Below are 23,049 nucleotides of genomic sequence, written 5' to 3'. Positions count from 1 at the left end.
GATATCAGGATGGCGATATTGATGAGTAAGGCAATTAATTCATGCTAAAGACATACAGGAACACTTGAACAAATAATTTTTACTAATAGATTCTACATTCATGCCATGACAAAATAATACAAATTAAGGGGTAAAAATTGAATTTTTGTTTTAATAATTTTCTTCCTCATGAGCCAGCACAAAAAATGTGGGGTGCTTAGGACACGAGAGGACCTGGCTAACTCAAGTATGCACTATCTCTTCACATTGTAATTCAGTTCCACACTGCATGTTAGCAGTGAGTTATATAGTTAACTGTTCTCTTGTATTTCCCGTTTCCATGAGTATGATCCATTTCCATTTTTTTTACTTTTAAAATTCAAAATAAAATAGTAAGATCTATGCATTATGATAGGTTCAGGAGCCAAAGCCACCCTCTTTTTAAAAAGTTAGAATTGCTTATTGTACCATGTACTTATACTTTATGTGCATGGGTTTTTACAAGGGAAAATTTATCTTTGTTTCTGAAAAACATGTGCTACCAAGAACATAATACTAGACAGGTAACTGACCCATATCTTCAAAAAAATTGTGAAGTCTCTTCTAGGAGGGGCCCAGAGTTGTGTATTAAATTGCGCAATGCCCTTCCAGTGCATCTAAAAACACTCCAACAATGTCTGAATTTAAATGCCAGCTAAGGTCATTCCTATTGTCACAGTATTTTTGCAGTATGGAGGATAACTTCTTTTAGTTTTAATCTGACCTGTTAATTACATTCCTGTTATACCTCCAAGATGGAATAAATTATTATTTCCAATTTTTATTACTGAGGAACAATAACGTTCATAGTTATTGCGACACCAACCCTTTTAGTCGCCTCTTACGACAAGCAGGGATACTGCGGAGGTATTCTCAAATCCCCTCTCCGCAGGGAATGCGTTCCTAAACAGCTACTATTGAATGCTTGTTATACTGAAGAGTAATTCTGATGTTTTTTAAGAATAATGTATAAGCAGCCTAGGTCTTTTATTGTGAAACTTCAAAAAATAAAAATAATATGAAGTTGCTAATTCAAAATCAACATTTTTATTACAACTGAAAGTAACATTGCACATGAATTGCACATATTCTCTTCCAGAGTTAGGAGAAGAAGTGTGACTGCAATGTAGAGGTAAAGGTATTCCAGTATATGCAGATTGTACAAAAATTAACGATTTAAGGAAACTCATTTGATGGCCCACTGTGGTGCAAGTAGAGAGAATATACACCTTTACAATCAAAAACCATGACATGATCACACCAACAACCTAATTTAAATGACATTCTACAAATTAATAAAATTCTTAACTGAATACCTAGAAATTTCCGGGGTAATACTTACTGAAAGTTACTTTGGTAGAAGTCATCAAGCAAAATCAAGTAGTTGACATACATGTAAGTATTGCAACACAGGTATGAGCAATTTAAGGATAAAAAGATTATTTTGCACAAGCAGAAAAAAGGAGAGGTTAATCTTTATTTATCACAATCAATCGAAATTTTGTCAGCAACATTTACCAATGGTTGTTTCATATTTTTTTAGTGATTTGGGTAAAATAGTTCAAATTCTGGCCACTTTATTTCCTTCAACAGCTATTTCATTATTGCTTTCCTATTCCTGAGGTGAGATTTATGAAGTAAGATACTTTAACAGTGAAATAACAGGTGGACACCATGGGTTTCACACCTCTTGATGCTTAGCTGTATGTAGGCAGATCAGGACAGCATTCTTGCCATTAAATCCAGCCTCTGCTGTGCCTGGATTAAGATGAATGTCTCATGCTTTAGTACTTCTGGGTTAACATCCATACATCACTTCAAAGCCTTGAGTGGAGCCTCTGGAAGGCATGGCTCTCTTCAGAGTATCCATATGTTGTTTGGAGAGACAGAGGGAAGAGATTTCCTGTTGTCCTAGTTCGCCTCTGCTCTGCCCTTTACACATCTTAAGAAATCCATCTGGAACAGTTAAGTAAAGAATACCTACATGAGAATAATTGGACAAACAATCTGGATAAACTTAAAAACTGCCTCATAAAATTATATGTATTGGAAATGATGATTAAGATAATAATACCTATTAAGCATATTAGGAAATTTAATATTTTTATAATGTGGGTATACCACAGTTCTGAATAGTTAAGACCCTAGAGGCAATTCCACAGCTGGCACTGATGAGACTTCATAACCACTAACCACTTCTAGCCATTGCCTAGACATGTTATAGCATTTTGCAGCCTCTTATTAATGGAAGCAGTAGGAAGGGAAGTGGATGAACAAGAGACTGTTCAGGCTAACTGAGGGTAGAGATTATACCAGAGGTTACATAGGTCAAAATCCAATGCAGCAACACCACTTCAGTATATACCATATATTATTCTCCAGTACATCTGTGGAGCACTGCAGAGAACGAGAACATACTACTTATGACCAAAGCCCTGGTACACCAATGCAGCTGCCAAAAAACTATTAACCACAGTAAATCTCTAAAGCACCATGTTGTGCTGAAGGATATGCATCAAATTTGCAGATAAAAATGGTGACTTGCAAAAAAATACCACCTTAGAATATGAAGTCATCGCTGAGAGAATCATTACATCTACAAGATGGTTGGTGGAATTACGGTAGCTGCAGGATGGAGAATGAAATGTGCTGACATAGAGATTCAATTTCTATGTACATAGTGCCTTACTACCATGCATACATTATTGATGAATTAAAACAGAGAAATATTAAAAGAGACTATTCCCACTTAAGTGAGAGACAATACTATGAATTATCAACCAGTCATGAACAAACAAATGCATAAAATTCAACAAAAATTTAATACACTTAATATATAATAAGCTAAAATTTTTAGTAGCTTATACACACAACACATTAACATATTGGAGTTGAAAATAATAGATGGATTTACCACTTGAGGCCATTGAACATGAGTGCATTATATTTAAAAATCCAATTGAACTGGGTACATGCCTGCAGATCCCTTCAGTTTCACAAACTGGCAGGATCCCAAACCACGGATGGTCTAATGTCACCATAACTCAAGACCCCTTCTAAAAAGGCCCCATTCCCCTAAAAAATACTTTTCCCGTTAACATTCACGATAACACAGAAACCTGAAATCAAAGATTGAAGGAGAATCTTCCACCCCTCCATGGGACAACAGAGTTCCACATTCCTGTGTAAAAATTGCTGGAATGGGTAGACAGGCTATACTAGTGTACTCCAACAAACCTCCTTCAAGAGCCCATGCATTGATACATGATGCAATATGCTTCTTATTACAGCACACACTGGCAGCATATCATGTAATGGTATATTTGCTTAGCTAAAATTAAAAAAATATGTTTCTTGCTGTTATGGTTTTTAATTTTTTTATTACATGCATTAAGTACTAGTGATTCATAGTCCTGAACAAAACATTCCCCAACAGCCATGCAGTACTACCACGAATTTCAACTAATGCCAAAATGATATCAAATAACTCATACAAGGGATCAGGGTAAGTTGATATGACGTGAATAAATTGTAAAATAGCATACTCCAAAGAACCTTCTTTTTGGAGCTCATGCATTAATATATCATGCAAGGTACCTCTCATGAAGGCAAATGAATTGCCACTATTAAACTAAAATAAATCTATTTTGTAATGTTGATCAGTTAATTAAATATCCGTTCCCACTATAGCACTTAAACCAATAAACACATGATCACGTAACAATCGCGTTTCGTGCGCACACATGACTTTAAATGCAAAAACAACCAAGCTTTTCAGTTAACAGAAGAATTAACTCGTAACGAATGGGCCCAGCTGTGAAGATGACATGGTGAGTTGTCAATATGGACGTTAAACTTGGCAGTGGACATTTGATTATCAGTAAACAATAAAATATAGTGAAATCTCTGGCAAGGAATTGAAAATAGCATCTCAAGAAGATTGCAGGACAAACAGTTACAGGTATGTGAGGCTTTGACAGGGAAAATGAAAGTGCAACAACAATACCCGGAAGAGAGCTCAGCTAATCAACACCCCCCTCCACGTACCACGAAGGAACAGTATTACAATGCATTTATTCAACAATTAAAAACTTCTTTCTCTCATGCACCAGCTATTGAAATCGAGAGCAGCTTCATATGCTACAATGGGTTTAATTAAACTGCTGCAGCGTGCAAATTAAATTATAATTTAGAGACTTCTACAATGCTTTCAATGCCATTTACTCATTAAAGCGTATATGTTTTCACTGTCTTTGATAAAGAAACAGCTATGGTGACATTGACCAAAAACGAAACACTGCGGAGATGGAAAATATTTTTAGGAATCGTAATGTACAGTAATATCCATCACATCCTGAATTAAAATAACCACATAAGGAAATGTAAATGCTTGGTTGGTATAACAATGTGTTATGGAAGGACAATAAAATTATTAAAATGTAACCTTTTACAATTGCTATGAAAATAATAGTTATGGTGTACAGGTCGCTTAGTGACGCAATTTTTGAAGCACCCTTACATGGCCGAATAAAGGAATATATTGTATTCCTGAATCAATGTATCAAAATGAAATAAGTCTAAATGATTTTGATTCCAAATACAACGAACACATTGATGCCAAAATACTTCCTCTAGATTCGAAGGAAATCAGCAGTTCATTTAATGGTAAAAAAGTTTCAAAAATATTGTGAACACTGCCTTTGTTGTGTACCTGAGAACTGGAAATTACTCATCAGCTGATGAAATCTAACGTTCCTCCCCAAGTCATTGGATCCTATTGATAATATCATTGGAGAATAAAAGCATCCAACATCCAGCAAAACTCTCTGCAATTCCGTCATGCTCTGGCCGGATACGCAAAGTCCAATGGCAGCTGGATAACCTATGAGCAAAGGAAGCATTTACAGAAAATAAAATGCATTAAAGATTCATTGAAAAGAGAAAATCTTCCCCTGCCTCTCACAAGGTGGTACCAAGGTGGTACCCCAGAAGAGACACCAACCACACAAAATGGCTGTCTCCCACCATTATGTGCCCGTAAATCTCGGGTCTATCAATGGAGAATCAAAATCAATCACACGTGGAACACTATCGATTGACTATGACAAGGCAAGTGTGGCCACGATAGGCAGGGTGAAGATCAGCCAAACAACTCCACCTTCCACGCCTCATAAAAAAACACACCAATAATGTAATTGGTTGAAAATCAGGAGGACATCTGTCTCTCATCTCCCGATTGGCATAATTAGCTACTGTCAAGTTCAGACAGGCAACCGGAAAAAAATGTTGGTGACCTCTGCATTATTTCCAATGCCACAAACACATTGATAAAAAAATGCTCAATTTGAATACACCTATGGTGACAATGTAAAATGAACACAGTGAACATGCGTAAAATGTTTTAAAATCAAATAATCCAATTATATGCCAATACTTCATATAGAGTGACAAATTGAGGAAATATTTAAATCAGAGGAAGGAAACATGGAATAGCAAAATGGCAATTCATTGAACACATTGCTAATTGTAAAATAGCAATAAAATCCATGAAAAACAGAACTTTTATAGTAAGTACATAAATAAGGTTAAGTAACATTGTTTGCGGCAAAGCATCTTTACATTGTTGAAAGTAAACAACAAAATTGAGTGACTAATTCAATATAATAAAAAGATATCGCTTTCAGTGTATTAAACCTTTTCTCTACTAACGACGAAAATATATGTGTAGACATTTCTTCACCCAGGAGACAAATGCCGCATATTTTCATCGGAGGTTTTCTTATGCAAATAAATGAATGCCAAATACATACGTTTCCTAGCTCTCCCCCTTTTACATATGGATTTCTGGAGGGGGCATAAGCCCTCAGATGTGAAGCCATGCCTAATGGTACTCTTTGCGCATTTAGCCATCATGTCGTGCCCAGCTTCGTCAATTTGCCATAAGGCTGCATGTTAAGAAAATATTGAGTTTTTATGAAACCAGTGGCTTCACCTTGCATTCTTTAGACAAATGAATCCTTTAGACATATTAAATGCAAAAAAAATGACTTTCGACCTGTGATTTAAAGGAGATTTTAGGGTTGCCACTCTGCCTACATACTGAAGTTCACCGTTTTTTCCAGGTTTTCGCGGTCTCAATGTAGTCAAAGTCACAGTCTGTTAATAAGCCAACAATAAAACAATCACCGGCCGTACATCAACTAAAAATTAACATACGCGACAGATGCTGTGAATGTAAACGCAGCGATGAAAGTGATATCTGATATGAAATTGCCTATTGTTTTCAAAATTCAGGAAGGCCCAACCCAACTGCGCTCTTGCCCGGACACTGAATACCAAAGCCTCTTTTAATATGCTAATACCCTTAGGACCTTCTTCCGTCTGGACACTGGAAGTTCTTTTTTAATTCCTAGCCAAGAGATTGTTTTTGGACCACGTTGTTATTACCACACAGTAACCAAATTTCCCTTACCCATTTCAAATTCAAAAGGGAATTGAACATGTAACTTATTTTAACATAAGTATAAATTATTTTGGGTCGTAAATAATATTTCTATTAAAAACAGTACCTAGTAATGCAAGAATATGATGGTGGACTCATGGTCTAGTACGGTGCCTGGGGTAATAGCCCGGCACCCCATTGAGTTGAGTCCCAAATCAGAGGGAAGCAAACACAAGAGAAGTGCACTCCTCTCTGAATTACACCTCAATGGAGAGAGATTAAAAATATTCTAATGCTATGTGTAGAATGGAAAACATTTTTCATTGGCAGAAAGAGTTAAGTATGCCACCTTCAACATGGAGTTTGCCTTAATCATTTACTCACTGACCAGAGGATCTGGCTGAACTCCAGCATCAAGCAGCTGTTTTTCCGTGGCCTTTACCCTCCAATCATAACTATAGCTGGAAGGTGGAGCGTTACTCAAGACACTGGATTCTGAAAACACAGTAGTCCTCATAGATACTGTTTTACCTCAGCTTGTCCAGACAGACAGAACAGACGCATCTCTGGAAGCCATCTGACTGCACAACCTTCAAATCAAGAGGAGGGAAATTTTTCATACTAATAATATGTCCAATGAAATCATTTTTTCAAATTCTCCTCAGTCAAAATTGCGATCGTTGAACAACGATGCCGAGTCATGAAAGTCAATCGATAGTCAAAGTATGGTTGATAAGGGCAGAAGTAAAAAAAAAACTTTAAGTTTAGGGCCCCACAGCGACAATATCTCTAGTTTTGTCTAACAATTACACCTCAACAATTACCATGATTCTAAATGCATTATAGAAATAAACAAGAAAACTACTTACTTCAATTTGAAATAAGTCACATATCACTCAAGAAGTTTTTCAAGGGTGCCCAAGACAGTGGAGCAATAAACATATCCCTCTTGTTAGTTTTTGACCTCCGATGAATATGTAGGGGTCAAATGTCACAGAATCTTTCACGGGAATATCAGGACAACTACCAAGAAAGACAAAAGATTTTAAAAGTTGTTCCAAGGTATGGTGCTGTCCACTTATCATAAGGTTACCCTACATAAATTAAAAAGTAACACATTGAACTTATTTTGTGTCTCAAAAACTGTTTGATGCATTTTTCAAGTATTTTCATGCAGGCACCCTTACCTCAGCAACAATGTTACCCATTTGGAAAACTCTTCAGCTGCATGTCTCTTTGGCATTAGTTCGTCATTAGTCATGATGGAAAGAACCACTATGAAGACCCTTACTCCCGCAATCAGGGTGGATATAATCGACTTACATATTAAACGGAAAGTCAGTTATCAAAACGATTCGTAAAATTTTCTTTGAGCATGGTGTTTACCTTAGAAGCACAGTGGACCACTGGTTATACGACAAATTTAGGAAGGGAAATTGTTTCATCGTGGAACATGTTAAGAAGAGGAATTGTAAAGGGCGCCCAACAATCTTATCAAAGCACAGAAACGCAGTTGTGGCTTCAGTCTTTGCATTTCCATCAAGATCCATCCACCGACGTGCACTTTCATTGGACATTTCCAGATCTGTGTTACAACACATTTAAAAAATTCTAAACTTGAAGCCTTATGAAGTGAGAATGGTGCAGGAGCTTCGTGAAGGAGATCTTGACTATCGAAAGCATTTCCGCAACTGGATGATTAACAAGCTAAATGAAAACACTTTGTTCACATTTCAGGTTAGTATCTTATTCATTCTGTTGTTTTATGTTATTATTCTTTGCTCTTAATGTTTTTTGATAATATTATATCAACTAGTATGATGCATCTAAATTTAAAATGAAAATCATCCACCGCTTTTATGTTTCAGCTTATGCTTTCGGACGAAGCAATATTTAAAAAAAATAGTACTGAGTCTTCAACCCACACGCGATATTGGGCGACAAGTAATCCAAAAGCACGGCGTGAGCGGTCGTCAAACTAAAACGGTGTAATGGTGTTCATGGCCATTTAAGCTGGCCATGTTTTTGGGACATACTTTTTCGAAAAGAATGTGAGGACAGACACCTATCAGGCTATGCTGAAGGAAAGCCTTTACCGGGATATGGAGTGGGTAAACTTCAGAAATGCTGAGGAAGTGTGGTTGCAGCAGGATGGAGCTCCTGCACACAGGTCTAAGGCAGTACTCAATTTGCTAAAAGAGAAGTTTGGCAATCAGCTGGTTTCCATGGGGACAGAAGTTGAGTGGCCACCAACAAGCCCCGACCTCACTCCGTGCGATTCCTTTTTATTGGGATTTTTGAAGCAGTTGGTGTGCAAGAAACATTTAATAATGTTGAAGAATAGAAAAGAGAGAGAATAAGATGTGCAGAGTTTATTACCCTGCTTATGTTTGAGGACGTTTTTACTGGATCATTTGTCATGTGAATTAAATTATGCCTGGCACGGGGGGGAGGGCACATTGAATACTGGGTACTTCATATTTATTTTTACTATTATTTATAAATATGACTTTGACTTTCACATTAATATTAACCTAAATTTTACTTTCATTTTAATGCACAGTTAAGTTTGAAATTGGCTCAACTCAACCCACCATCCCCTTCTTAATCACTAATTAAGTAACATTGAAATGGGAACGGCACCACCCTTTAGAACACATTTTAAGCCTTTAACACTAGGAATACCGGACTTGACACCCCTCCTAGAACTACCAAATGGAGTCATTTTGACTCCTACCTCATAATTGTTTGTTTTTCCAGTTTATCTCTGTTTTTATTTATACATTGCTTTAGTTTATCATTTTTGTTTATTATTGCAATATTTCAGACGTGGTTTTAACAAAATATTTTGTTTTTTTTTAATGCGAGATTCGACAATATTACTTTGAAATTCTTTTTTCCTACATGTTATGTTGTTTTATAGGATTTTCACAGAGGAATTGGATAAAACAGCAAACATAGACCTTTCAACACATATTATCATCATGTTTGAATGATCAAAATATTACCTAGGCTACATGGAAGCTGGGAATATAATTAAATACAGCAAAAAAATGAATTTGATAAGCCACGCATTTGGCTAAGATGCTTTATTGTTCAAGCATTGTCGTTCATTTTAATTGCCCACACAAAGATTTTTGGCAGGTCATACAATTGCCAACTGATCGATTCTTTTCGCACTTTGGTTTTGCCTGAAACAATTTTTTTTGCAGAATCCCGTCAGAAGAATATGCAGCATTGGACACGCCACGCTTTTTGTCGAGATCTAACATGAGTATCAGCCAACTCTGTATCGAGCTTTTTCAAAAGCGTCTAGCGCGAAATGTTTTAGGTAGTCTCCTTGTACACTATCCATGAGTACCTACTAAGTCGGAAGTATTTTCCAACGAGTAGATAGGCCATCGCTGAGTATATGTTCTTGTGGTATATTTGTGATTTCATTTCTGTTGGTACTTCTCTTCTATTTATTTACCTTTCCCACAAAGCTAGTACCCTAGCTTTTTTGCTGTTCAGCGAGTTTGACTGAGGTAATGTAATTATCAACAGTAACATTACGCCCATTTTTAGAAACAGTTGCATTAATATTAGTACTACTAAACGGCAATCTGCATGAAGTGAATTATCTTTTCCGTCATAAGGGAAGGCATTTGCAAGATATTTGCTATCCTTGTCAACAGTTAGCCAATATTCATGGCCGTATTTGTCCGGCTTAGAAGGATTGTACTGAGTGAAATACACCTGATTTTACTGGGGAAAAGTTGTTCAACAATTGTAATGTACGGACCAGGTTTGTAACAAGCAATGTAATTATCTGTGAATCTATCTTACACTATTGAAAAGACGGCAAACTTGACAGTTTTGAGCCGCTGGAATCGATTAGATTTCTCATCAAATCTTAGATAATGCAAAATTTTTACAAACCGGTTCCCGGTCGTTCATTCTAGAAAATGGTATTCCCCAGTCGTTTGACCAAATACTTGCAATAGAGAGATCATTTGTACCTTATAATCCGCAGGCATAAAATATGGCTATACATGCATCTAGCTCCCCATCGGAAAATGTAAAATCTTCATAATTTTGCCTGCGTGCTTCCACAATTTTACATCGCTTTATGTGAGTCAGTATAAACGAATCAATAAATAATCGTAGATAATATCTTTGTTTTATAACTCCTTGTGAAAGGGAAAGTAAATGTAAATTAGTTCATATCTTTCGCGCGTGTTTTGCCTGAATCTTCAGACTAGCCAGAAACGTTCTGAAGAATAAAATCTTCGACTTGATCGTCAGAGACGAAATGATCTTCCTTTTCGCATTCCGATTCACCTTCCGGTATAGAATGCAACATAGAAAGGACTTCTTCACGCTTAAGTCTACTTCTTTTAGCCATTATGCCAGGCAGGAAAAATGAAAGCCTTACTTCACAAGTTCTGCAGCCCACTCGAGAGTTCACTGGATTCACTAATGCAAAGGACAGCGCACGGTTTTCCTGTGCTACGCGCGACAGCCAGCGCTGTCAGAGCCGATAATGCTAGGACAATAACTTTATTTCATCCTACTGATTTATTTTTTCTGGTTCATCATTATATCAATGAAAGGATACAAAGGTACTTTTTCAGGTTTGAAAATCAACTTCCACGTAGTGAAGGCTGAAATAAAAGCACTGCAGCGCAATACTGTGTATACAGTATTGTGCTGCAGCGAGTCTGACAGGCGGGGAGAAGGGAGGGGAGAGGGAGGAGGGGCAGACGCGACGTCTTCTAAACACATGAATTTGAAAATGATCAATATGAATGGCATATTCACCTCTTTATCGCAGGTTAAAATCAAATGAGGACATTCATATGGTTTGTAGTTCCAAACACGGACCCGTGAAATTAGAAATGCCTTCAAAGTCTCGCAAATATTGGTATAAAAGCGAAATAATTATATATTTAAGCCATCGATCAATTTGAATTAATTATTAACATAAGAAGAAATAAACTCTCGAAGAAATATTACTACTTGGCGAAAAGACAAGCAAAATACATTAGGGAGTCAAAATGACTCCCTTTGGTAGTCAAAGGTAAATTTTGAAAAATGTGTACTATTTTACTTTCTAGAACTATTTTGATCACAAAGCCTTATTTTGTGTCAAAAATGAATAAAAGTCACGGAATTTCAGGCCGGAATTCGGAAAATTTTAGTCAAGGGAGAGAAATAAAAATCGCGAGGAGTCAAAATGACTCCATCGGTAGTTCTAGTGTTAATTAAGCATGGTGTTTACCGCTCCATTGTCTTGGGGCATCCTTGAAAACATTCTGGTGAGCGGGTTAATTTCCAGGATATTTTAGTGCAAACCTCAGTGACGGTCGTGTGTCATTTTTGACCTCTAATTTTAGTAACTTCCACTCCAGCAATATTCGTGAAAATTGGCATACTTATGGGGAAAGGTCATAAGTTTTGTTGAATGCAAGCAAAGTTTTAGAATTTTGATCATTTGACCTCACAATGTGGGCCCAAACCAAAAGTTTTGAATTCGCCTCATGGGGTTTCAATGTTAAAAAAATCGAGACAGAAAAAAGTCTGAATTTCATTGATCTGAATGTCAATTCTTAGGTTTTCGGACACGAGGAAACCAAAAATAACACTTTTGTTCACGAAAATTCAACTGTTGACCCAGTCAGGTCACAGTCAAGGACATAAGGGTGGCCAAAAAATAGCATACAATCAAAGGTGTCGATCCACAAGCCATAAGGCATCCTCTACAGTTATCTCGCCTGCCACATTTCAAGTGAATATGTTGTAATGATAATCATTTTTCTTCATGCAAAGTCTGAACAGGGGTACCCTCTACTGAAATTGTACTGAAAATGAATGATTATGCGATAAAAAAATATCCTTTGTGCTGTAAATTAACGTCAAAGCAGTTCTTCTCTAAGCTGAACATTATTCGTAAAATTTCACTTTGAAAATTTTGCATTTATCTTGCGCTCAAAACGACTCATTGCCATGTTGGCAGAGCATGACATCAGAGGCCAGTAAACAATAGATTTATGTGGTGCCAGTAGACTATTTGTCCCAGTTTTAGTAAAACCTATTCATCTCTCTATATAATTTATTTTTTAATATCTTAATTCCATCATCAGTCATGTGAAATATTTATCCTGAATAATTGACAGTTTTAAAAATGTATGCATACTGGAAGATGCAGCACAATATAGCACTTATTACTTTCACATCCTCCTCATCCATGGCGATTTCCACAGTATAAGCTTATTGTTCTCACTTAATGTTCTGGTGTCTCCTTAGCCCCAACAGTGAAAAGGCTCAAAGTTATTAACACTTGAACCTAACAACCTGCTGAAACACGGTATGTCTCTCTTCCAGACCTTAAGAATGCTAAGTAAATCAGCATATAATATGATCCGTTGTATTTCTCCAAAACGTTAACATCACATAGTCCAATATTGCGCCAAGTACACATTAAAAGCAATGAGTAAATGACAGTAGTTAAATGAGACACAAACCAAGCTTTAGATAATTAGTGAATGAGATTATTGATTTAATTTATGTTACATTTCAATTTCGCGGCTTCACAACTCTGCACAAAGAAATCTTCATTACTGGAGAAGAAGTAAGTTGCCATGAATTAATCTACCTTCAGAATGTTCCCAGGATGCGTCTTTACGAATTCGGAGTAAACCATTGCACAATACAAGCACCGTAAAAACTTTTGAACAATTCACATGTTTTCACGCACCCTTCACGTTATGAATCAATATCGTCATAGATGTTTGTTATCGCCGTGACTATTTTGTTATTGCCACAGAGCGAGTCTGCGTTACGTTCATTTCTATGATGTATGCCAATGCAAAAACCTGAGAATAACTAAGTAAATGGGCGTAAAAAGTTCACATTAACATATGACCTCAAAAAAAATCGAATTTCAACGAAAAGGACAGCAAATATTTTGCACAAACTCCATGCTCATTGACAGCCTAGCTCATAACTGACCTGGCTAGCAAGAATTAGTTTAGATACCAGACTTCATTTGCGCATTGCACCACTAGAGGTTTACGTACGCAACAGGGTTATCATCGAAAAATGAGATATTTCCAACGATGAGTGATATATTATTGAGGTGCATTGCATTATTTTAAACATGGATATTTAACATGAACTTTTTTCATTCCACATTAATGAAATTTTTTACTCTTTTTCATATTTAAAGACCATAGATGAAATGTGACCAAGGGGAAGCCATGAAAGTATCTCTGGGACCCAGTGATTGCTACATGAACTATCACAAATTGCACCTTCAACAATTTCATTCACCACTAATTCTTAGACCTGCCCACGAAGACAGTCATTGAAATAAAACTGCAAAATATGGCTAAATATACTAGAAAGGAAGACTTTCCCATTCAAGAAGTTCATTGCAATCTGTACACTAACAATTATTTTTTTCATGTACTCCAAATTAAATAAACAAAATTGATCTATAAAAAAACCACATCTCATCAGTAAATAAACTTCAAAAATGGGTGCAAATATGATTCTAGAAATAACCTAAGCTTTAAGTGTAACACATTTAAAAACAAACAATTTTCCATGTACTCAAAATTAATTAAACAAAATTGATCAATAAAATAAAACACATCCCATTCTCTTATCCATGAGTCTAATAGGGTGGTTTCCTATTATTTTTTTATATCCTTAATCGAAAGATTATTACTCCTGGAGTACGTATTTCACGCTTTTAGATTTTTAAATGACGATATCTATTTTTCGCGATTAAATGAAAAGTGAAAAATTTCAAGCATGGGACAACGCGACGCGTAAGTAGGAATGATGGGAAAAAGTCCGTGAAACATATTTCTGTTTCCCCCTCCCGCCTTGTGAGGTGACCTTGATCGAGGCTCTGAGCGCTGATAGGACACATGATGCTAGCGGGTAGCTGAGTACCTTGCTGGCTGGTAGCGCTTGGCTTAAAAAAGGTTTATTAATACCTTATCAAATGAAGAAAAATTTCCGACCTTAGCCAGTTTAAATAGGTGATTATTAAGACATGTTTCCCTGAGCTCTGTGCCTCATGCATGCATTGGTAACCTCAGACGATGTAAAACTCCTATCCTCTCTTGCAGAAACTAGGTCCCTGTGACGTCACATGGAGTGGAATCGCATGGGCGCCAATCTGGCCTTTTTCAAATGAGGATAAAATTTGACCCTTGCCATTCGTCTAAACCGGTATTTCAAAAACCAAATAATTTGTGTATTATGAATACACTAATGGTGGGTAACGAATCACAATTAATGCCTTTTCTTTTCTTTGATAAAGGAAACTACCCTATTACAAGAAACTTATATGTACAAATAATAAGCGTTTCCATAAAAGAAGACAAAAATATATCATGAGAATCAAATTCACCACCTCATATTTTTAACACCTGTTTACACCACACATTAACATACACAAGTTATTAAGTGAATGTATGAACGACTTTAGAGGACCAGAAGGGAATGTGTACATATGCGTTGACCATATCAATAGGGATCTATTTTCTATTCATGCATTCACACAAGTTGTTTGGTTACACAGTGCATTTTTGTTTACATTCAAGGGTTCATATATTTAGATAACAACTAGTACAGGTAAATGCATGAAGTAAACAGACCTTTCAGCAAGAATGGTAAAGCAATGACCTCTACTGATTTAAAAAGCACTACAGAGTATAATATGCCCTGCCAGAATTATGAGGACTCCTGCATGGGAAAAACATCTAAATACACAAAAAAATAGTATTTCACAGCAAAAATATCTCTTAGAAATAACATACACATTGGAATGAGCCCATTTTTTTCCGAGCAATAAATGTATAACACAGTTTCAGGTTTGACTGCAACAATATTATGAACACAAAACATTATTAAACAAAAAATTGTTTGAATAAATATTTTTATACGCGAGCACAAAGTTTTTATAAACATCTGACATATATAATTTTAGCAAATAAAAAGTTATCTAATCAATCATTTAAAAAACAAATACATATAATAAATGGCATTCATATATATAATTGTAACATAGTAAAGAACAAGTACACTAAATAGCCGGGTATGTCAAATCAATTTTCTCAACTTGTTTTAAAATATTTAAATCGATTTGTTGAAATGCCTCATTGGATATTTTTTGCTGCTGAATTATTCTGTAGTAAAACCAAAGAGGAGGTAAGAAGCAAAAGAAATACATCGAAAATATATTCCACAAAATTCTTCACGTTCATTGATATGTGTTATGAGTTGGTCATAGGTAAATTCAAATTATTCACTTTTATGACTGCTTTTCTGACTTTTTATGACTGTAATCACTTAGTTATACCACAAGAAAAAGCGACTTCGGCCGTCACAATTGAGGTACCAACTGCGACTTAATTAATACCTCGTCAGGATTCGGAAACACTAAGCGGGAAATTGGACATTTTTTCACTGCTCCGTCGATCATTGGCGAGGTCCTTTCATAATATTCAATATTGTTAAACTAACAAATGTAATGCTACATTAAGTTTTGATCTCTAATAAGAAGTGCTTTTCAGTTGATTTTTCATGTAATAAATTGATTCAGTCACTAAGCATTAAGGCCTGTTTACTCGATGCATCAACAGGTATGAGTTTATGTACGTTTTCGTGAATTATTTTTGTGAACCAGAACGGTACATATACGAATGCATGAACCAAATTAGAACAAGTTCTATTTTCTGTGCATGCATTCGAACAAGTTGGGTGGTTACACGGTGTATTTTGGCGTTCATTCTCGCGTTCATACATTAAGACATTAACCCGTACGTGTTACTGTACCGTATAAACAAATACTTTGCCCGTGATGGCAAGTGAGTCATCATATACACGATTAATTACATTTTCAAGTTATTGCTATTATCTGTTGAAACCACAATTACAAACATTTGGCAAAAATTTTATTCTAGCCCACATGAACTTTGAACTATTAAGGCCGGGCTACACGGTAATTTAACACGAACAAGTTAATATCTGGTTACGTGAATGATTTCACATTATTTGAAAGTAATACGAGGCTTCCAATGAAATAAAATAAGATGCACTCACCCTGAGGTAATTCCTACACGAAAATTTTGTCAGTTCTCCGTCCGATTTATGACAAATATTTGTGAAATCATTGAATTCGATGAGCTTTTTCAAGCACAGTAGGCTGGCAGGCAGGTCATCTCCAACAGCAACCTACGAAATGAATGAAAACATATGCGCAAGATATTTCAGACTGCTGTGGAAGACATGCCCATACAACGGAATAAAACAATAACTAAGGAGATCAATAAAATGTAAACCCTCACTTACTTCTAAGTCAACAAAATCGCCTAAGGCATCCTTTCCAGTTATCTGGCTTCCTGCAATTGAAAAGAATATGTTGTAACAATTATCATTTTTCTTCATGCAAAGTCTGCACGGAGTGCCCTCAGAATTTCTTTCAGAAGACTCAGATAAATTCCCAGTGGTAATACTCATATTTTTACAGCAATAACTCAACCTATCTGTAAAACCAGTTCACTCCTCAAAAATCATCCACACAGCACTCAGTGATTTACAAATTTCTAATGCATTACGTTCATTTCTATGACTTACGATAACGCAAAAACTTGCGAATAATCCAGGAGAAGGGCATAAAAAGCTCACATTGACAAGGGCCTCAAAAATAATTTTTTTTTCAACAGAAAAGACATCAAATATTTTCCACGAACTCCATCCTCATTGACGCCTGCTTTTAACTGACCAGGATAGCAATGATTAGTTTACATACCGGACTTCATTTGCGTATTGCACCGCTAGAGGTATGCGTATGCAGCAGGCCTAAAATCGAAAAATGAAATATTTCCAACAATAAGTAATATATTTTGCTAGTTTATTACACTATTTGAAAAAAAATATTTTAAAACATTTTTTTATTCTACATTTAAGAATTTTGAACTCTTTCTCATATTTAAAGACTGTAGATGTAATCTGACCTGGCGGACGCTGAAGTTGGGCTTAAATTTTGTTTCCGGATAGGTGATTGAATAACCTTTAACCAAACATTTTTTCACTACTATTTATCGAAAATGTGACGATTTTAAATGAAATGGTCCTTTATTTTTTTACATGGAGAGAAAATACTCTTCAAACACGAATGTTTGGCCTGCTCTATAGGTCTGCTGTTGGCGGATAAAATGGCAACTAGAAAACATCGGTTCTATATAGAGGTTGATTGTATAGTCATATACTAACTAGTGAACGTTGTGGATGAATCTTGTCGTGGATGCATGTCCAAAGAATTCACAATTGTGTCATAAATTGTTGAAAATTTTCTCAATCCATGCTATTGAGTCATGATATATCTTTCCGTCGATTCATCATTTATTGGATTTTGTGTTCCTTTCGTTTAGCATTCTAAAGTATTTTATTTTCAGTCATCATCTTAGTCAATGTTGTTTCCTTGTTGGAATTTGAGATCTTTGTCAATGCTGAGTAGATGATTTCTTTGGCGATAAACCTGATTTAAAAAGTGAATAATATTTTGAATCGAAAACATGAGTCGCACCATCGGGATTTTCACGGAATCTTCAGATAGGTATCCAGAAATAGACCTTTGCAGACTTTGTAGGGAGAAGCATCCCAGATGGCACGGGTGCTTACTAGGGATTTTTGTATCTGGCGACAATAGGCGACGATTGGGGTACAAGAATTCTCACATTTGATGTTTGCATTAAGATTATGGGAATACTATACATTGTTTGATTAATGAATTATCGTATATTGAAAGAAGAAACATGCATATCTCGAATATGACAGCAATCGATGTACAGTGGCGTAATTTTTTTTTATTAATGACCAAATTAAGAGACAAGATAAAATGTATCTTGTTTTGCCTTGACTCGTACGCGGAACTATTTTCTGTCGATGGCGGGGTGACGGTACCTGCGGAGGCTTACCCTATGTACTGGTCTCAGATTCGCCCTGCTCTCCCTCGTGGTTACTTGTGCTTCTGTTCGCTCCGCTTCGTGCCGAATTTCTAGTGGTTCATATACTCCACCTTTAACTGTTCTTTTAAGAACATTCATTGTCATATTCATTTTATTATCATCCATCTTCACTATCATTTTCATTGTTTTACCATCAATATTCATTTTCATTGATTTTTGTGTGATAGCGTGCTCCACGCATTGTTCAACGCGATCACAGTTTGTGGTTATATTCCAGTAGAGCGGACGGTACTAAGTAACCACGTTTTATAAAGAATTTCCTATCTTGCCAAATATTGTCAATTTTACGCGATTCCCACGATATAAAGGGATTCAGCTCGCACGCGGGAGGAAGATTCCTGCAGTATATAATCTTTGATTCCTGCCATCCCATCGAGACAGCCTTGAGGTGAGTAAATATAATTTAATTCTTTTGGAAATATCACTATTAGTAACCATGCCTTGCGTGGATCCTTGACTCTTCGCCCATGATGGAAGAGGAGCGTGATTGAAGCAGTTGTGTCTATTTCTGAAGTCCTAACAGTGTGATAGTAGTAAACAGTTTCTTGGGATTAATCGAGAATAAGTCCTTTTCAAGGCAGAATTAGATGATGGTGTTACCATTGCATTGAAAGTATTACCCCACGTGTTCGCTGGCGGGTCGAGGAAGTTCACTTTTACCATACTAATACTTGAAAAGTAATTTGCTCTCTGTTATGCGATGTTCAATGTCAAGGTTTTGTTTGTACGTATCATAAGACCTGGTTAAACAGTACATTAGCGTGGACGAGTTATTATGTGAGTACAGAATTAAGCGATTTCGATGGACCGGAACGGAAAATGTTTAACTTAAAAATTAAAACTGGCTCTATTATCTCTTCGTGAGTTCGCACAAGTTGGGCGGTTATACGCTGTATTTTCATGGTCATTCAAGCGTTCAATCATTAAGACATTAAATTATACGTGTTAGTGTACAGTGTAACCAGACCTATAGTGATCGAGGAACTATACCTTCGACGTAGTAGGATTAGTGTACTGGGAAATGTTATCACTAAGATTATATTTGTTTTAAATCGCTTATTAATCAGACAAGAAAATGTGAATCCTTCGTCGAAACAAAGTAATGCTTCCTTGCGACCTTATTGCAATGTATATTTATTAGCTAAAATAGTGCGCGAACGCTTGCATCAGAAAAATCCCCGTTTAAAATTGTAAATTGTGTAGTCCCTTGTGCAATCGTATGATAGACTGATTGGAAATTAGAATTGCTTGTAGTTCCAATCAGAAGTACGCATCATTTAGATCAGTTTCATAAATTAGTTCTTCCAGAAAGTTGATTCAAAGTGAGTAGACGGTAGCCGTAGACGTATAAAAATCGGACTAGGTTTTTAACCCTTTAGCTGCGGGAGCGTCAAAATTTTTCTGCCACTGTGTGCGGGACATGAACGGGGAAGATATTTTTCCGTCGACCCCGGGCGTGTGTCTAGCAGGTAGTGGGCCCTCATAATCCGGGACTACCCACCCTACCCCCTGACGACAGACCATGAATACAATTGAGCCCTTTCAAAGAATAACAATTGGAATTGAAACATTTGATCGTTACTTTTTCTAAATTAAATGTAAATGAATTTTTTTCCTCAAATTTGGCCAGCATGACATTTTTATGAGCGATTTGATATCAAACAGTAAAAAAATCCATTGATTTTTAACCATATTTCTCAATATTTCAACCATACTTCAGCCGATTTGAACTTTGGGGAGCATTTGGAACGTATGTTTGGATGCGGTAGGTAAAGGTAATGGATAATAAAGGTTATAATAGGCATTCTCATGAAGGTGGTCCGATATTACACCAGATGAGGAGCTGTCGAACTGGAAAATCTGAGGAGTAAAATCATCAGTCCTGAACCAAGAAGATGATGCGGATTCAATATCTTCAGCCAAATTGAATGGACCACCATCGCCGGAATCATTTGCATCATCCTCATCCGTCTCAGTATCCCTGGTAGACACAGACACATCGGAAAAATTTCCGTCCTCACTCTCACAATCAGAGTCGAATAAAATAATGAGAACTTCATCCTGGAGAGAAACCTTTCTCCTTTTTGGCCGAGATGGCAAATTTTCACTATCCATAGTGAAAATAAATGAAGAGATTCACAATATGTAGTCACTCGAGTAGGTACTTGATTAGGAGCAAGCGTACACCACCGAAACTCTGGAAAAACTGAGCAAAGATCATTAGAGCATGTGGAAAAGACAGGATATTCGAAGGGAAACCCATTCGGTGGGAAATCCAGAACGAGATTATAATACTCAAAGGAAAGAAATGTCCTTGGTAATTACGCAGGTGCGACTGACCCACCACCGAAAGTATAAGAAAGAATAACCAATGCTTTCAAATAAGTTTCCCCGGCTAATGGACAATGACAAGATTAAAAAATTCCTAGGAAAAGTAAGGATTCATTGGAATTGTTTTCTTCGTGAATGTGCCGCGGAGAGCTGGGAGCTCTCTCCCTCGGTGAAGGGATAATCTGGGTAGCGCTCCCCGTGGTGAGGGTATCCAGTCCTCGAAAGACGCCTTTGTGCTCTCTGCCACTAGGTTGGGCCGAGTTCAAGCAACCGCGGAAAGGACGGCAATAAAATCCTAAGGAAAGTCTGCCAGTGGTAAGAAAATCTGGTCAAACGTAGAAAAACGTTTTTCCCGCACTCACCATGCAGAACGTTTAAAAACGTTCCCGCAGCCTAAGGGTTAAAGGAGCTTTATCGCGGTTAATTTTCACTCCGTATGAATAACATTTTGGCAGGGAATATGTTGAGGAGAAATTACTTTCGATAGACTCGTTGTATGACGTTGCACGGGACTGTTTGGATGTATAGTATATCCCTGAAGATGTCGTGGTGAAAATTTCTATAACATAAGCTATTTATACAAGTGATATTTTGTAATTGATATAATAATATATTTAGTAATTTAAATGGGTAGTTTAGCTAATCGTTGTTTTTCTGGTGTTTGTTACAATCATTAGATCTTGCTGGAAGTTTGAGCTGGGTATCCTGTTCGCCTGAATTGAGTTTAAATATATAGCAATGCCTAATAAACGACATATGCCTATATCTGAAATGTCATCCAGACATCGCCGTAGACTTATTGCTAGTGCTTCAACGGATAATGTTGAGAGATGTGAAATTGAGCAGAACATAGGTGAAGTGATTGAAGAAGATGGTTTGAGCATTGTAGATGAAGTGTCTGACATAGAGGTTGGTGAGGAGAGGGTGATTTCCTCTGGTGAGGAGTCTGGCGATGGTGAGGAGAGGGTGATTTCCTCTGGTGAGGAGTCTGGCGATGGTGAGGAGATGGTGATTTCCTCTAGTGAGGAGTCTGGCGATGATGAGGTTGTTGATGACTTAGTGACTTTTTCTGAGGCCTTAGCGGAGTGGGGGATTGATGGAGTGTCTTTAAAGAAATTAAATGAACTGCTAAAGATCCTGAGGAAGCATACTTGTTTTTTAGCCCTCCCAGCAGATGGTCGTACGCTATTGGGGACTCCGCGTTCTACCATAATAAAAAGTATTGGTGGTGGAACATACAGCCATATTGGTATCAAGGCCAATCTTTTAAAGATCTTGGAGAAGTATCCAGCCATTCGAGAAAGTAGAAGCATTAGCTTACAGTGTAACATTGATGGTCTTTCCCTATTCAAAAGCTCAGGGAGTCAGGTTTGGCCAATCCAGATGGGTGTTGAGGGCCACCCTGATGTTAAGCCATTTGTAGTGGGAATTTTTCATGGTCTTGAGAAACCTCACTCATGTGCAGAGTACCTTGAGGACTATGCTGAGGAGGCTACATCATTGATTAATTGTGGTATTGTCTTCCGAAACAGTGTGTATACCATTAAAATAAGTGGTTATGTGTGTGATGCACCAGCACGTGCGTTTATTTCACAGGTAAAATGTCACTCAGGCTATTCTAGCTGTGGAAAATGCACCATTGAGGGTGAATATATCTCTAATAGGGTAGTATTTGATGAGATTGATTGTCCTCTTCGCACTGATGAAAGTTTCTCAGCCAGAGTTGATGAAAGTCATCATGTTGGACACTCCCCATTGGAAGGCATACCAGGCACTCTTATGGTCACCCAATTTCCTTTGGACTATATGCATCTTGTATGCTTGGGAGTTATGAGAAAGATGCTAATTTCTCTACTCAGAGGTAGCCTGCATGTGCGATTGCCAGCTAGCAAAGTGGCTGCTCTGAATGATACCATTAATTATATTAAGGACTTATTTCCACTAGAGTTCTCTCGAAAACCCCGATCACTGACCGAAGTTCTAAGATGGAAAGCCACAGAATTCAGGTTGTTCCTCATTTATTCTGGACCTTTTGTGTTGCAAGGCATTGTATCCTCAAGTGTCTTTAAACATTTCTTGGCATTACATTATGCAATAAGAATATTAGTGTCAAGGAATTATCATTGCAATTTGGACTATGCAGCAACACTGCTGAAGTATTTCGTGAAGAACTTTGGATTGGTGTATGGGAGGGAGAGTGTTTCATACAATGTGCATGGCCTTCTGCAC

General features: G+C 36.9%; 1 long non-coding RNA gene across 2 annotated transcripts; it reads right to left on the bottom strand.

Moving 5' to 3' along the window:
* Positions 1–1,046: 1,046 nt before the first annotated feature.
* LOC124173158 lies at positions 1,047–16,771 on the bottom strand. Of its 2 annotated transcripts, XR_006868407.1 has the most exons (5): positions 16,562–16,771; positions 7,330–7,483; positions 6,849–7,050; positions 4,730–4,900; positions 1,047–1,974 (listed from the first exon to the last, which is right to left on the bottom strand). It is a non-coding gene; the product is annotated as an uncharacterized LOC124173158 (long non-coding RNA). The 2 variants fall into 2 exon arrangements; XR_006868408.1 differs by lacking the exon at positions 7,330–7,483 and having other exon boundaries at positions 16,562–16,764.
* Positions 16,772–23,049: the final 6,278 nt, after the last annotated feature.

The sequence above is a fragment of the Ischnura elegans genome (genome assembly GCF_921293095.1).
Source record: "Ischnura elegans chromosome 13 unlocalized genomic scaffold, ioIscEleg1.1 SUPER_13_unloc_4, whole genome shotgun sequence".
NCBI classification, from domain to species: domain Eukaryota; kingdom Metazoa; phylum Arthropoda; class Insecta; order Odonata; family Coenagrionidae; genus Ischnura; species Ischnura elegans.
The sequence above is the reverse complement of the archived record's forward strand: the minus strand, read 5'-3'. Positions and strand labels throughout refer to the sequence as shown.